General features: G+C 33.3%; 2 pseudogenes; both read left to right on the top strand.

The window, feature by feature from the left end:
• Positions 1–6639, top strand: part of LOC120155518 — a 28421-nt pseudogene extending 21782 nt beyond the window's left edge.
• A 2818-nt stretch (positions 6640–9457) lies between these two features.
• Positions 9458–16059, top strand: LOC120146970 (annotated as a pseudogene).
• The last annotated feature ends 565 nt before the right edge of the window (positions 16060–16624 follow it).

Raw genomic sequence — 16624 nt, 5'->3', positions numbered from 1 at the left:
TAATGGTGGTTTAAGGCGTATCTATGATGAATATATCTAGAGAAATCACTTTCTAACAGATAATTGGGAACTTCAAAAGGTCACATGTGGAATTCGGAGCATAAGGTTAAGAACTAAAAGTAGTGCTAAAGCTAAAGATTGGGTTGCTGCAATTAATGATGCTGGGCTTCGCCCCCCTGAGGGCTGGTGTCATCCTCATCGCTTTGGCTCTTTTGCTCCTCCACGGGGATTGACAGAAGATGGTAGTCAGGCTCAATGGTTTGTGGATGGTAGGGCAGCTTTTGATGCAATAGCTTCATCAATTGAAAATGCTAAATCAGAGGTTTGTCCCTTTTTACTCTTGCAGGTTGACATGATTTGTAGTCAAATCGATTTCTTTAGTGTAAAAAACATATTGCATGATCCTAAAATTTATGCAGTTATTTATTTGTGGCTGTTGGCTTTGCCCAGAATTGTACCTACGCCGTCCTTTTCCTGAGCAGGCATCCTCCAGGCTTGATGCATTGCTGGAAGCCAAAGCTAAGCAGGGGGTTCAGGTATTGTAATTTATGAAAATGTCTTTTATTGCTAAGAAGTCCATATAAACCTTTTTTTTGTATTGGACATTATCTTGATGGCTATATCTGAATTACAACTCCTATATCTAGTTGTACATCTGTTAATCTTGTATCACTTCTTTTCTTCCATTTACTTTTGTTTGTCTGTGAGCTAATTCACTGTTTGGCGGTTGAAGAATTTTGGTTTGATTTCTAGCTGATTTAATTGTTCAATTTTGTTCTTTGAAAACAAATTAGTATCTGCTTGTACTAAATAGGTCTAGGGACAATCCTAATATGAGAATATTGAATTAGCTTATTGCATATTTTAATTATAACTTAATAACGATGTGAATATTTCTATGGCTGCAGATATATATCCTTCTCTACAAAGAACTTGCTCTGGCTTTGAAAATCAATAGCGTCTATAGCAAGAGAAAGCTTCTTAGCATTCATGAGAATGTGAGGGTATTGCGTTATCCTGATCACTTTTCTACTGGTGTCTATATGTGGTATGAATTACTTGGAAAACTGAGCTTGCACGTGCATTTAAGTTGTAGAACATATATCTCTTTAGACACTGATATTATTTCTTCTACCTATAGGTCCCACCATGAAAAACTTGTGATTGTTGATTACCAAATTTGTTTTATTGGTGGACTTGATTTATGCTTTGGTCGCTATCACACATTTGAACACAAGGTGGGCGATAATCCTCCCTCAGTATGGCCTGGAAAAGACTACTACAATCCAAGGTAAGCCTTTAGTTCAAGCAAAGATTCTCATTTGAATATTTGATTTATAATTTCCAGAAAATTGTTGATATTAAATGCCCATTTTTTTTCTCACTTATTAGTACAATTATTATTAGTTATTTTATACTTTATTTATACATCATTCTGTTGTGCTGTTATACCATGGAAGACATCATTACAAAAATATGGTTGGATGTTTTTGGCTGATTTTTCACACTATCTTAACTTTGACAGTGACTACTTGCTTCTGCTTAAAGTTTCTACCACTTGCAAGGTTTTCAGCTTGTGCCTCCTCAATAGATGTTCCCCAATAGTTTTTTGCATTTTATTGGTTCCAATTGGGTTAAGTCCAAAGTTTGTTTAAATAGAGCATGACTTCCAAAATCTCATAGTTTGCGACTGGCAGTTGTACCCCCTCCCCTCTTTCCTGATAGTATTCTTTGATAGGATAAAAGGTTAAATATTCATGGTAATGAGTAACTATGGACTGGTTTGTAGCTGTTTCAGTCTGACCTATTTTGGATTCCTTTTTCTTCAGGGAATCTGAACCAAATTCATGGGAAGATATGGTAAAGGATGAGTTGGATCGAGGGAAATATCCTCGAATGCCTTGGCATGATGTACATTGTGCACTATGGGGACCACCTTGTCGAGATATAGCACGGCATTTTGTTCAGCGGTGGAACTATGCCAAGGTCCTGTTTATTTAGAATTAATGCAGTGAACGATAAAAATTGCAATAACTTTGTTACTTAACAACAATATGCTGATTTTTTTTACTTATATACAGAGAAATAAAGCGCCATATGAGGAAGCAGTTCCACTACTTATGCCTCAGCAACATATGGTAATTCCACATTATATGGGAAGAAGCAAGGAAATTGAATTTGATAGCAAGAATGTCGAGGAAAGCAATATAGATGTCAAAAGACTGGACTCCTTTTCTTCAGGATCATCTTTTCAGGATATTCATCTACTTTTGCATCAAGAAGCCAAGGAGTTGGATAATTGCAGTGTGTTTGCAAAATCAAATGAGTTGGACACTACTGCTACTAAAAGTGTTTCTTTTGCTTTCAGAAAATCTAAAATTGAACTAGGAGTTGCAGACACACCTATGAAAGGCTTTGTTGATGACCTTGGCTCCTTGGATCTTTATAATGAAAGATCTTCAGATGTAAAAAAACAGCCTGAAGCTGAACTTGACTCAGAGTGGTGGGAAATACAAGAACGGGCTGCTCAAGGTGGTTTTCTAGATGAGGCTGGACAGGTTGGACCACGAAGTTCATGCCAGTGTCAGGTTGGTTGTACTTTCATCAAGACTTATAAAACGTTTAGCATCTGCCTCGTAGTATTTGTTTATTTCTATATATTGATATCTCAAGTTCTTACTCTAATTTGCTAATGTACATAATATTTCATTTGAGTTTCTTGTCATATACTTCAATAAACAGCATATTATCATCATGAGAGGAAAAGAGTGGTTCTTTTCCATTTGAAGAGGGGCTTTATGCTATGAATTAGGGGTGAGCAAAACTCGATTCGACTCGAAAAATCAAATTTTTTCAATTTCAAGTTATTCAAGTCAACTCGAATTAAAAATTCGGTTTTCGAGTTGAGTTGAAAATTTGAATATTCAAGTTACTCGAAAAACTGAAAATTTGACTAAGTATTTTGAAAGTTTTATGATTTAGTCCCTGATTTCATTATTTCTTCAATTCCTCCTCCATTTTAAGTCCATTTTTTACCAAATTTGAACCACATGCTCCTAAACCATAGTATAATTCATATTTACTTTCAATTCCTCTTTTTGATAACAAATTTTTATTTTTCAATTTATTCCTTTAATTTTTCATAATCTCCTTATTTCTTCAATTCATCATTTATTTTAAGTCCCTTTTTCACAAATTTGAGTCACATGCTCCTAAACCATAGTAGAATGCATGTGTACTTTCAATTCCTCTATTTGATAACAAGTTTTTTACTTTTCAATTTAGTCCTTCAATTTTTCATAATATCCTTATTTCTGCAATTCGTAATTTATTTTTAGTCCGTTTTTTACCAAATTTGAGTCACATGCTCCTAAACCATAGTAGAATACATGTGTACTTTCAATTCCTCTTTTTGAAAGAAAATTTTTACTTTTCAATTTAGTCCTTCGATTTTTCATAATCTCCTTATTTCTTCAATTAGTCATTTATTTTAAGTCCGTTTTTAACCAAATTGAGCCACATGCTCCTAAACCATAGTAGAATACATGTGTACTTTCAGTTCCTCTTTTTGATAACAATTTTTTTATATTTCAATTTAGTCCTTCAATTTTTCATAATCTCCTTATTCCTTCAATTTGTCATTTATTTTAAGTTTGTTTTTTTATACCAAATTTAAACCACATGGTGATATACCACAATAGAATACCTATGTAACTTCAATTGTTATTTTTCACTAAAGATGTACTCTCTTTTATTTAGTCCCGTAACTTTGCATTTTACTCAATTTGGTCTTTTGACTACAATTGTTTGCAAATTCTTTCTTCCTATCAATTCCTTGACTCATTTATACTCTTATCAATATTTTACCCTCAAAATACTTTTTTTAAAATATAACATCATTAATATATTTCAGAATTTTAGATTGTATTTGATATATTAATAACATTATAATATGAAAGAATATATATATATGGTTAGATAAAGTCAAAAAATTGGAACAAATCATTGCCATAATACTATAAATAATTATAATAAAATTAGTATAGAAACTCAAATAACTCGACTCGAAAAAATTTCAGTTAAGTTCAAGTTGTAAAATACGACTCGTCAACTCGAATAACTAGAAATTTTTAGACTCGACTCGATCAAATGCTCACCCCTACTATGAATAGTAATTAATCAGTGTTGATCTATAATTTTCAGATTATAAGGAGTGTCAGTCCGTGGTCTGCTGGAACCAGCCAAATAGAAGAAAGTATTCACTGTGCTTATTGCTCCCTCATTGAGAAAGCAGAACACTTTGTTTATATTGAGGTATATCCTTTTTTTATAAATCTTTTAATGTATTAAGTTCACAAAGAATCAATTAATTAGATGGATTAATTTCTTCACTATCGTTTCATCCTTGCACAACCTTTCCCAGAACCAATTCTTCATATCAGGTCTCTCAGGAGATGAAATTATTCGGAATCGTGTATTAGAAGCATTATACCGGCGTATTATGCTAGCATACAATGAGAAGAAGTGTTTTAGGGTTGTTATTGTCATACCACTGCTTCCTGGCTTTCAGGTTTTTGTTTTTGGCCAATACTCTTTTAATTTGATGATCAGATAATTGCATTATGATTGAATTCTTTTTTAAGCTTTACAGGGGGGTGTTGATGATGCTGGTGCTGCATCTGTGAGAGCCATAATGCATTGGCAGTATCGAACCATTCGCAGAGGACAAAGTTCAATACTGCATAATCTTTATGATCTCATTGGTCCTAAAACTCATGATTACATATCTTTCTATGGTCTTAGAGCACACGGTAAACTTTCTGATGGCGGTCCCGTGGCTACCAGTCCGGTATGTCCTTGCAATGGCATTTATCTTCGTCTATCATTTTCCTGTTCTGCTTAATGTTCTTTACTGGCTTTTAATGCCATGGCAACTTAACAATGAAAGTCCAGATGTAGCATGCCCGTGTTTTGACGATTTATTTGTCCCCTTCCATTTCTTCAGGTCTATGTGCATAGTAAAGTCATGATTATCGATGATTGTGCAGCCTTAATTGGATCTGCTAATATTAACGAAAGAAGTTTACTCGGCTCAAGAGATTCAGAGGTATGTATTATCACTCCATCCTGGATTGCTTTATAAATGTTGTCTGAAAAATTAAAGATAGTGGCAGTTAAAATGCTAATGGATATAAATGAGAAAAAAAAATAGACCGGAACTACGATACAAGTTGCTTGAAATTTGATATAACATATTTAAAGCAGACCTGTAATAGTTTTGATTGGTATGATGCTGAGATTTAAAAACCAATATTAGGGTTTGACTTTTAGGCTCCATTTGGTATGAAGATGAAAAACCTTGAGGATGAAAAATTGTTAATCTAATGATTAAGCTTCGAAGTAGAGGTTATGAATAGCCATTTGATTAAAAAAATCCCATCCTCCTTTTCGATCCTTCATACCAAGCAGGGCCATAATATGATCGAAAGAGTTTGTTGATGGTTTCAAGGAAATGGAACACTTAAACGTATCTTTGTCCCTAACTAGGATTTAACATATCTTTATCACTTCCTCCAACAAGATTAATGTGATGTTTAATATTTCAGATTGGTGTGCTTATTGAAGACAAAGAATTTGTTGATTCATGGATGGGAGGAAACCCGTGGAAGGCTGGTAAATTTGCTTTGAGTCTTCGCCTCTCATTGTGGTCTGAACATCTTGGCCTTCGTCGAAGAGAGGCTCATGAGCCATCGTTCATTGTTTAATTATTTTGCATTCAAGATTATGCTCATTGACATTAGACTTTTGGATATCAGTTATAATATTTTACATTTCCTATATCATTCAGATGATATACGTATTTTTCTTTTTCCTTTTCTTGCTCCTCAGATAAATCAAATAATCGACCCCATTACTGATTCGAGTTATAAAGATATATGGGTTGGGACTGCAAAGGTAAGAACTGGAATTGTGGATCTGTTTAATACCTTCGCATTTTACATTCTGAAATGCTTGAGTTAAAAGGAATGAAAGAATTTTGAGAGGTAATGAAATTTAGCCTTTCTTAATGGGACTAGATGATTCGTATTGTTTAATACGGATTACAGTCTGTAACCCTTTTAGTAACAAATACCGAATGATTTATGTCACAGATGAACACAACGATCTACCAGGATGTGTTTTCCTGTGTCCCAAATGATCTTATACATTCCCGGTATGACAACTCTTTCTTGTAAACCTTCTTTCTTTTTCCTTTGCGGTTATCATATTATGACACAAACTCCATGTACGATAAAATGCAGGCTTGCACTCCGACAAAGCAGCGCATTCTGGAAAGAAAGACTCGGTCACACTACGATCGATCTAGGAATAGCCCCCACGAAGTTGGAATCGTATCAGAACGGAGATATGAAACAGGTGGATCCAGTGGAAAGATTAAAATGGGTAAGAGGGCATCTAGTTTCTTTCCCCTTGGATTTCCTGAGCAAAGAAGATTTAAGACCTGTGTTCAATGAGAGTGAATATTATGCATCTCCCCAAGTTTTTCATCAAGGGAGATTGCCAAGTCTCATTCTTTTTCCCCCAAAAAGTTATGCACAGATTATATAAAAGAGAGGCTGGTGTGGTGTAAACTTCATTAAAGAAAACATGTATCTCAATCATTCTTTGTATGAATATCATATATACTAAACAATGTCCAATTTAACCAAGCTTACTATGGATATCTCTTCATGGATTAGATTGGGTGTTGTAATTTAATTTTGGCCGGATTTGGGTTTTAAATTTCAAATTTAATTTAATACGCAGCTTTTTTAATTTTTTATTAGCGAGGAGATATCTATTAAAATATTAAATAAGATTGTATAACAAATTTGATTATGTAAATAATTCCAAATTTCTAGTATTTTATTATTAACTGGGGTAAACTACTCAAATGACCATTTAACTGGGGATATCAACTCACCTTCAATACCCACCTTTTTTACACTCAGCTTCACCCCTTTTTCCCAAAGTACCACCGATGTGGGATATCAACTCCTCACATGACCTCTCACGTCCCAAATTAAAATAAATCTTTAATTAATATTAATAATATCTCATGTTGACTGATTATTAATTTTTTTGTATTTATTCTCGCCACTCATTAAAAATAAAGATCATGTATATGTTACTGCCCACCAATTTTTTTGTAATTGAGGTTATAACTGATAAAAAAACATTAATTGTATAAGATGAAAATATGAATGTAATTAAACAAATAATATAGAGAGGGATGTTTTTACAATTATCCCTAAATATATAACATATGATTATATTATTTTTTGAGTTGAGTCAAATATTTTTCACCATTCCAAACTCGATTCGAATATATTCTCTAAAAAAATTCAACTCGATCCAATCCAAATATAATTTTCTTAGAAAAGCCCGACCAAACTCGATCTAAACTCGATCTAGTATCCAAGTGTGACACGTGATCATGAACCGACAAAATGGAGGTATTATGAAATTTCGCTATCTTTTATATAATTATGGGTAAACTACACGGGTGACTATCCAACTATATTTGAAAATTATTTTGACCACTGATGTTTCAGTTTTATCAAACATATACAAAACATCCAATTATTTAAATGTTTCAATCAAGTCATCCGTTGTTAATAGAATAGGTGACGTGACAGTTAAAAATATTTTGGTATAATTACACAGTTAGTCCATGTTACTTATATTTTCTTTCAATTTGGGCCTCATTTCAACAAATTAAAATAATGATTGGATGACTAAATTTATTTTTTAATTTAAAGATTTACTTTCCTCTAACTAGAGCCCTCAGGTTGAAAGAAAATAAACCAACAAATATTAGGGGAAGGTGGGATTTGAACCCATGACCCCTTGGATGAAATGGGAAGAACCAAACCATTGGAGCAAGACATCCATCTTTCTACAACAAACAAAAATATATATTGTATTTTAGTACATTTTTCTTTAGACAACAAATAATATAAATAATAAATAAAAATTAAGAATATTTTTTACATTAACAAAAGATACAAATATATAAAACATATTAAAATAATAATAAAATATTTTAAGTTAATATATTTTTAAAAAAATTTATTTGTATTAGATTTGTATTAAAAATATTTTACATAGTTTGTATAATTAAGTTAATATATTTTAAAATATATATTCATATTGTATTCGTATTAAAAAATATATTTTATATAATTTGTATTTTTAAGTTAATATATTTTAAATATATATATATATATATATTTGTATAATAATAAAATATTTTAAGTTAATATATTTAAAAATATATATACTCGTATTATATTCACATTAAAATATATATATTTATAACTTGTATTTTTAAGTTAATATATTTTAAAATATATATTTCCATTATTTTAATATATTTTATATATTCATATTTTTTGTTAATGTAAAAATATTTTTAATTTTTATTTATTAATTATATTATTTGTTGTCTAAAGAAAAAAATTACTAAGTTACAAGATATATATTATTTGTTGTATAAAGATAACTAAAGGGATGCATTGGCCAAATGATTTGGTTCTTCCCATTTCACCCAAGAGGTTATGTGTTTAAATCACACATTCCTTTTATTTGTGTTGGTTTATTTTTTTTCCAACCTAAGGGAGGGTGACACGTGTCACCCTCTAGTTGGAGGAAAGTAAATCTTTAAATTTAAAATAAATTTAGTCATCTAATTGAATGATGAAGCGTGTCTTTATTTTAATTTAAAATTAGAACCAAATTAAAAGAATATATAAGTAACATAGACCAATTGTGTCATTATACAAAAATACTTTTAAAAGCCACATCACCTGTTCCGTTAACTGTTAACGATAGTTGGCTTGATTAAAATATTTAAATAGTCGGATGGTTTGTTTGATCAAATTAAAACATCGATAATCAAAATAGTTTTTAACCATAGTTGAGTATTCACTTATGTAGTTTACCCAATTATTATCCACTCAATTTTCCATTTTCTGTTCGTAGCCATGCAAATCCAAAAAAGTTATAATCATCTGCATCACAACCCACTCAATAAAGTCCAGAAAACCTTTAATTAATGCCACGTAATCACAAAATCCAATTCTCCACTAATATCAAACCGATTCTACGAAGACCCGTTTGTACAAAATGGCCCTAAAATCAGCACAAACCCACGTGCCTATTGATTCATAAAATTCATAAGCACGGAGCTTATCAAGAATATTGATAAGTACAATTACCTATCAAGTGATGGGATTACTTCTCGTAACTGTTTGGTGGAACGCGGAGCATGAAAATGGAACCACTGTTAACCGTAGCAACCAGGACCCATTTCCCGCCTTAAAAACCACCAGCCGCAAACTTCCTACACACGCCGTCGTTTCAACCACCTGTTTCGCTTCCAATTCATCCTCTTTCTGTCTGCTTTTTCTTTTTCTTTAAATCAAAAGCCAAAATCTCCCTAATTTCTGATATCTCAATTGATAAAGCTTTTCTTTAAAGGAATTTAAGAAGAAATGTCGAATCTCAGTCTCACTAGAGATTTAGTGTTTTTGATTCTCCAGTTCCTTGAAGAAGAAAAATTTAAAAATACCGTCCACAGGTAAGCTCTTAAATTCACCTTCATTTTTGTTTTGTTTCTGTCGTCGTTTTGAATGGAGTTTGTTTCGTTTTGTGGTGGAGCTCACAGGTTAGTGCAACCATCGGGATTCTTTTTCAACATGAAATATTTCGAAGAGAAAACTCTCTCTTCAGAATGGGACGAAGTTGAGAAATACCTTTCTGGGTTCATTAAAGTTGACAATAACGGATATTCAACGAGGATTTTTTTTAGATCAGAAAGCAGCAGTATCTAGAAGCTTTGTACCGGAAATATTAGTTTTTTTCCGTTCTTTTTTGATTAGGTAAGGTCAAATATCTTGGATTTGTTGTAATTATGCATAATTTTTTGTTGGTTTTTGTTTTGTTTCAGTAATGAAAGAGCTAAAGGTGTTGAGATTTTAGTGCAGGATTTGAAAGTTTTTTTTCACTTCTAATGAAGAACTTTACAACGAAATTTCCCAGCTTTTAATACCGGGGATTGGGAAATTTAGGTAATGAAGGCTGTGGGATTTGAAGGTTGGTTTTGGATGTAGAATTGTAGGCAGTTTAAGAGTTTTGACTTGTTTTGTTTTTAATATAATGTAGGAAAAATGAGCAGTTATCAAATTATAGTGATACTGTATCATCTCGGAGCAAAATGTTGGTTCAGGTCAAGAAACTAATAGAGGCAAATCCCTTGTCCAGTGGAAAGCTTTTCTTCCCTACTTTGATGCCAGCTCGATTGCGAACTTTGATTAATCAAAGGTGATTTTTACATCTTGTTACATTACAATTTTTGGTCGTAATTACAGAGTGGATGTTCTTGAATCTGATTGATTGTTTATTTGCAGTTTGATTTGGCAACACCAGCAGTGCAAGAATCCAAGGCCTAATCCGGATATTAAATCCTTGCTCACTGATCATCGTTGTTCTCCCCCAGATGGGCCTCATGCATCTACTCTTATAACTTTTCCAGTTGCTATACGTTCAGCTTATCCTCCACTTGGAGTGCATGGTGGAGTATGATCCAAATGTTTACTATACTACTTTATTTTCCCCCTTTATATATGTTTCTCAGGCTGACCCTAGAATGTTTTTTGTCTCCTGTTATGGTATGCAGTTTTTCCGCCTATTGCTTTAACTGGCTGGACAGTAAATGCCAATCTTTCCTCAGCAATCCAACCTTATGTTATTCCTGCTTTTGCTTTACCCTTGCCTGTTCCTCAAAATCAAGGTAAAATTAATGTTTATATTTGCTGTTGACATTCTGGCAGTTGAGTACATCATGGCAGTGAAAATGAACTTCCTTCAAGGAGGGGTACCTTTCAGTTTTCTGGATAGTGTATTATATCTGTTCTTTGTGTTTTCTGCTTCTCTTTGTTTGTTCCCCTGTTAGTTAAAATGTGGTCTTATAATCCTTGAAATTGATTTAAGTTTAATTTAAGGAGAGTCATGTTTGATTGATTCCTCAGGTAATTAATCTGATTTGATTATGTATTTTCCCTCAGTTTTACATTTGAAACAAACACACTGTCAAAGAAACAGTTGCAGTCTGCACAATCTGTTGCTGATGAGATGCTTCCCGCATATTTTTCTATTGTGCTGTAACATATGATATCGATTGATTGGAATCATAATTAATGTTTCCAGGTCACATATCCTGCTCCTGCTCATCAAGCTTCGGGGTCAATTGATGACCTTCCCAAATCTGTTGCTTGTACTATTCACCAGGGATCCAACGTGACAAGCATGGATTTCCATCCTTATTATCATACATTGCTCACAGGTAAGATCACATACAACTTTACAAAACCATATTACCTATAGTTTTTTTAGATCAAAATTAATTCCTTTAGTTTTGTTGCAATAGACTGTATTTTCTTATTTTTCTTTGCATCTTTCCTAATAGTTGGTTGTAGCAATGGTGAAATTTCCTTGTGGGAACTTGGCAAGCGCGAGAGGTTATTAACAGAACCATTCAAGATATGGGATATGGCTGCTTGTTCAGTTTTTTTTAAGGTTGATATTGCATCTTTGAACCAAAAAAATCTTGTTATTACTGAAAGCAGTAGGAATATTGAATTTGACTGAGATAAATGTCTGAATATTTGACAAGTTGATCTCCTGTTTCCATAAATGCTTGTTACTTCACTAATTATAACACTCGAATTGTTTCTGTTACTGAAGGCTTGGCCCATCTCCTGTTCAAAACTTTAGGTACAAACCATGTCCTCGTAACTCAATTGACTGTGTGTGTGTCTTTTTTCGTCTCCTCATGCTCTTCCATCTTAAAATTTTCTTGAAACAGGATAAGGTTTATTCTTTTGCTTGCTACTTCTTGAATGCTGGAAATTGGTAATATACATCTCTTAGGATTATAATTGAGATCATTTGCAGGCTAAAATTGTTAAAGATTCATCCATATCTGTAAACCGTGTAGCATGGAGCCCACGTGGAAATTTTGTTGGTACGTGCAGTAAAAGTGATTTTACTTTAATAAATCCTGTTTTGGGCTGCTTCATTGAAATTTTCTTGTTACAGGAACTGCATTTAAGGAACATCTTGTTCATTTGCATGCATATCAAGGGTCTAATTGATACCTTTCTGATTTCTGATAGATTGATGCTCATGTGGGTGGTGTAAACGATATAGCTTTTTCTTTACCAAACGAAAAACTATGTGTTGTTACTTGTGGAGATGATAATCTAATAACGGTGATTAAAGTGAATAAAATGAACTGTTTGTTCATTTTCTCTTTGAACTTCATTTGTTCTCAGTTTAAATAACATCTGTAAGTGTGGGGTTTGAATGGAAGCAAACTTTGTAATTTTGAAGGCCACGAGGCACCTGTGTATTCTATTTGTCCTCATCAGAAGGAATATATATCAGTAAGAAGTTTCTTTTAATGTGGAAGATATTTTATGCATTAAGGGAAAGTACTTTATTGTGGATAAGATGATATTTTGATGTAGAAGTATCTTGTATCTGCAGCAATTGGCTATTAACTGTTGTCCGAGTAATCATGTGATGCAATTTTATTGTGCTCTAATCTGTAAGATGAAACAAGGCAGCTTTTTGTATCAGAACTACGTACACTACTAAACCTCTGCCATCACTTATCAGTTATATATGTATTACTATATAATAGATGATAAATTGTAGTGTTCTTTTTACATTAAGTGCTGGAACGTCATCTCTTCAGAAGGCCTGAAGGCAGTGATGTTAGTGCGTATTTTTTCATGTCCCTTCTATAAGTCTTGGAAAATGAGTGTCCCATTTTCAAAATGTTCTCTTTTCAAAAAAAAAAGTCTTGGAAAATGTTTTGCATCTGTATTATTTTGTCTTACATTTTATCAGTTTCATTAATCAGCTTTTACCATATCAGAATTAATAAATGTGTTCCTCAATTGTAATTTTTTTTTGCATTAAGCTATTGCATGAACTTATATCATATTATTGCAGTATATATTTTCAACTTCCATTGATGGAAAAATCAAGGCTTGGCTATATGACAGTCCGATCCTGAGTTATAACTATGATGCTCCTGGAAAATGGTGTAGCAGATGCTCTATAGTGCTGATAGTAGTAGGTAAGTAGATGAAAATCTAAGTAGTACCTGAAATGGTTGGTCTTTTCCTCTTAAACAGATTCTATATGTCTCCTTAGCTATATAAGAGAAACAACTAATTAACTGTCCTCCCTTTAATTCAGATTATTCTCTTACGGGGCAAGTAAGGATGGGAATCCATTTTTGATTGAATGGAATGACAGTGTAAGAAAAACGAAGAGGAAATATTCTGGTTTTAGAAAGAACACTACTGTTGTAGTACAGTTTGACACAACAAAGAATCGCTTTTTGGCTGTTGGTGATGATAGACAAATTAAGTTTTGGGATATGGACAATACGAACATTCTCACCAGCACAGATGCTGAGGGGGGACTTCCGGTTAGCATCTCAATTTTCATTTCAGCTTCCTTTTTTATAACTCTTTGAATGTAATTACTTTGGTTTCAAATTGGTAATCTAGATTTGGATGGTATAGAGTCTTCCCGGATTGAGATTCAACAAGGAAGGAAATTTGCTTGTTGTTACTACAGCAGACAATGGATTCAAGGTTCTTGCAAATGTCAATGGTCTTCTAGCATTAAGGGCCTTGGGGGCTCGATCTTATGAAGCATCTAGAATACCTCTTGAGATGAAAGTTTTATCTTGCATCACAATGCTAACTTGCTTTGCATTTGTTTGTTTAAGCATCTTTTGAAAACCTTTTTTTCCATGGTAATGAATCATGCATCCGGCTTTGCAGTTTAATTTTTCTCGTCTTCTAATACAATTTTACATTATTTTAAACTAGAATATAATTCTAATCACAATTTCTTATAGAATGGAGTTGAGCAAATGAGTAGAGGCACTGATGAGCCAAGAAATTTGGAGGATGCGTCTGATAAGACCAAACCTTGGGAACTAACAGAGACTGTTTACCCTACTCAATGTCGAACAGTCACCGTGCCCGACAATTCAGATACTGCTAGCAAGGTTTCTTTTGTCCATTCTCTCTTTTCCTTCTTCACCACCACCCCCAAGAAAAAATATATAATAAATATATATAATCATTCAGGGGATTGTCTTGTTCAGTTTATTATTTCTGTGATTTTTAAGTTGCCTGTATGTCAAGGTTGCTAGACTTCTGTACACAAATTCTGGTGACGGGATTCTTGCGCTTTGGTCAAATGGAGTCCAAAGCTATGGAAATGTAGTTGAAGCGAACAAAACGGTTGTGGGAAGGTGCTTTATATTTTGAAGACGTACACAATTCTTCATTGAAATATACATGCAAATTTATATATGAAAGGTTCATGTGCTGTTTTGTACATATAATATTGGTAGAAAATTGTGTAATATTTTTCTTTTCTAAATATCTTTTGTGGTTTTGTAGGCCACTGCTAGCATTATTCCACAACTCTGGCAACCAAACACTGGTCTTGTTATGAGTAATGATGTCCCATATAATTCTGAAAATGCAGTTCCATGCCTAGCGCTGGCAAAGAATGACTCCTATATAATGTCTGCATGTGGTGGAAAGGTTTCATTGTTTAATACCATGACATTCAAGGTAAATTAATGTTTATTTTTATGTTTACATTTTTTTACTACCAGATTTTGAATTAGATTGGAGTTTCTTGCAATTTTGATCCCATCGATAGTGATTTTTACTTGATATGATATTGCGTTGATTTGTAGGTAATTACAACTTTTATGTTTTTCACTTCTTCGACCTTCATGGCTTTTCATTCTCAAGTTAATAATATCATAGCAATTGGAATGGAAGACTCGGTCATCCATATATACAATGTCAGTGTGAAGAAGGTAGATGATTTAAGTATATATTTGAATATTTTTACCGATTTTATATTCGATATGAAAAGACGTGCTTTTTTTTCCTGTAGGTAAAAACAAGATTGAAGGGCCACCAAAAACGGATCACTGGTTTAGCATTTTCCACCATTCATAACATCTTGGTTTCTTCGGGTGCTGACGCTCAGGTATTCTTAAACCACTAAATCACTCTGTCTGGTTGTGCATATATCTGCATATCGTTATTTCTAATGAAGACATGGAAAAGAGATCAAATATACTTGTTTCTGCAGTTGCTTTGTTTAGGACCAGTGGTTCTTATTGTCGTTATATTACAACTAGTTTTAGTGTTATTTGCTTCCTTCTTTTGCAGCTTTTCTTTTGGAACACTGGTGACCGGGAAAAGATAAATTCAGTTTCCCTTCAACTGCCAGCTGGAGAGGCCCCTCAGGATCCCACTCGTGTGGAATTTCACTCTGATCAGGTTCACCTATTAGTACGTCATGAAACAGTACTTGCAGTATATGATGCTAACAAGATGGAATGCATTCGACAGGTAAAAAGCCTACAGCCTAGGTAAATGAATTTGACTATATTTGGTGAACAAATTTTAATGCTCTTTTATATTTTGCAGTGGATGCCCCAAGAAGTACTTTCTTCACCTATATCTAGCGCAGCATATTCCTGCAACAGCCAACTAGTTTATGCTACTTTTACTGATGGCAACATTGGAGTGTTTGATGCCTGTAGTCTGAAGCTCCGATGTCGTATTGCACCATCCGCGTATATCTCTCCAGCATTGTCCAACAGATAATGCATTTTTAACTGGTGAGTGAATTCATATTGGCTTTCATTAAAGTGGAATGTACATGAGGTTATTTTTTCATTTCGATGTTGTACTGTTACAGTCAAACCATACACGCACTTGTTGCGGCGACACACCCACAGGAAGCCAATCAGTTAGCTGTGGGACTGACAGATGGGGCCATTAAAGTCTACAACTCTCATAGACAGAGAATCGGGGACTGCCTGGGGATAATGGAACAGAGAATAGAGGGACAGCAGCAACATCCACCACTAACACTTCCAAGCAGTTAAAGTGATGAATCCTCCCTTCTGCTTTGTAATTTGTAAGTCATCCATGTATATCATAGTATTTTTTTTTCCCATTTGTATGTCTGATTAGGAAAAATGTTAGATAACATGAACAAAGATATATGAAAAAAACTCGTGTCTCTATATTGGATGCTAACCTCTGTTAAATGTGACATTTAGTAGATATTGACTTCATTTTTTCTAAAAGCAAATGTATGAAAAAAATTTAATCATAGATTTATTCTGTATGAGTTTTAAAAAAAGAAAGGAAATTGAGATATGCTAATGGCACTTATGATGATATGATCAAAAATTTATTAATCATTTTCCTAAAGAGTTCAATAACATGAAACACCAGTTAGAGATATATTTCATCAATACAAATTTTTTTTTTCTTAAGGGACAAAAAGGATAAACCTTTTATTAGTCAAATAGGCAATAATTGATAAGAAAAGCAATATATGGATAGGATCAAGCTTTCATTTAATTAACAGATGATATTACTGGTCCAAGATATCTATAGTCTGCCCAAGTCATGCTCATTGGCAGCTTACATTTATTCCTTGCCGTTGT

Source organism: Hibiscus syriacus, unplaced genomic scaffold (genome assembly GCF_006381635.1).
Source record: "Hibiscus syriacus cultivar Baekdansim isolate YM2019G1 unplaced genomic scaffold, ASM638163v2 tig00000218_pilon, whole genome shotgun sequence".
Lineage (NCBI taxonomy): Eukaryota > Viridiplantae > Streptophyta > Magnoliopsida > Malvales > Malvaceae > Hibiscus > Hibiscus syriacus.
Note: the sequence above shows the minus strand (reverse complement) of the source record. Positions and strands in the feature narration are given on the sequence as shown.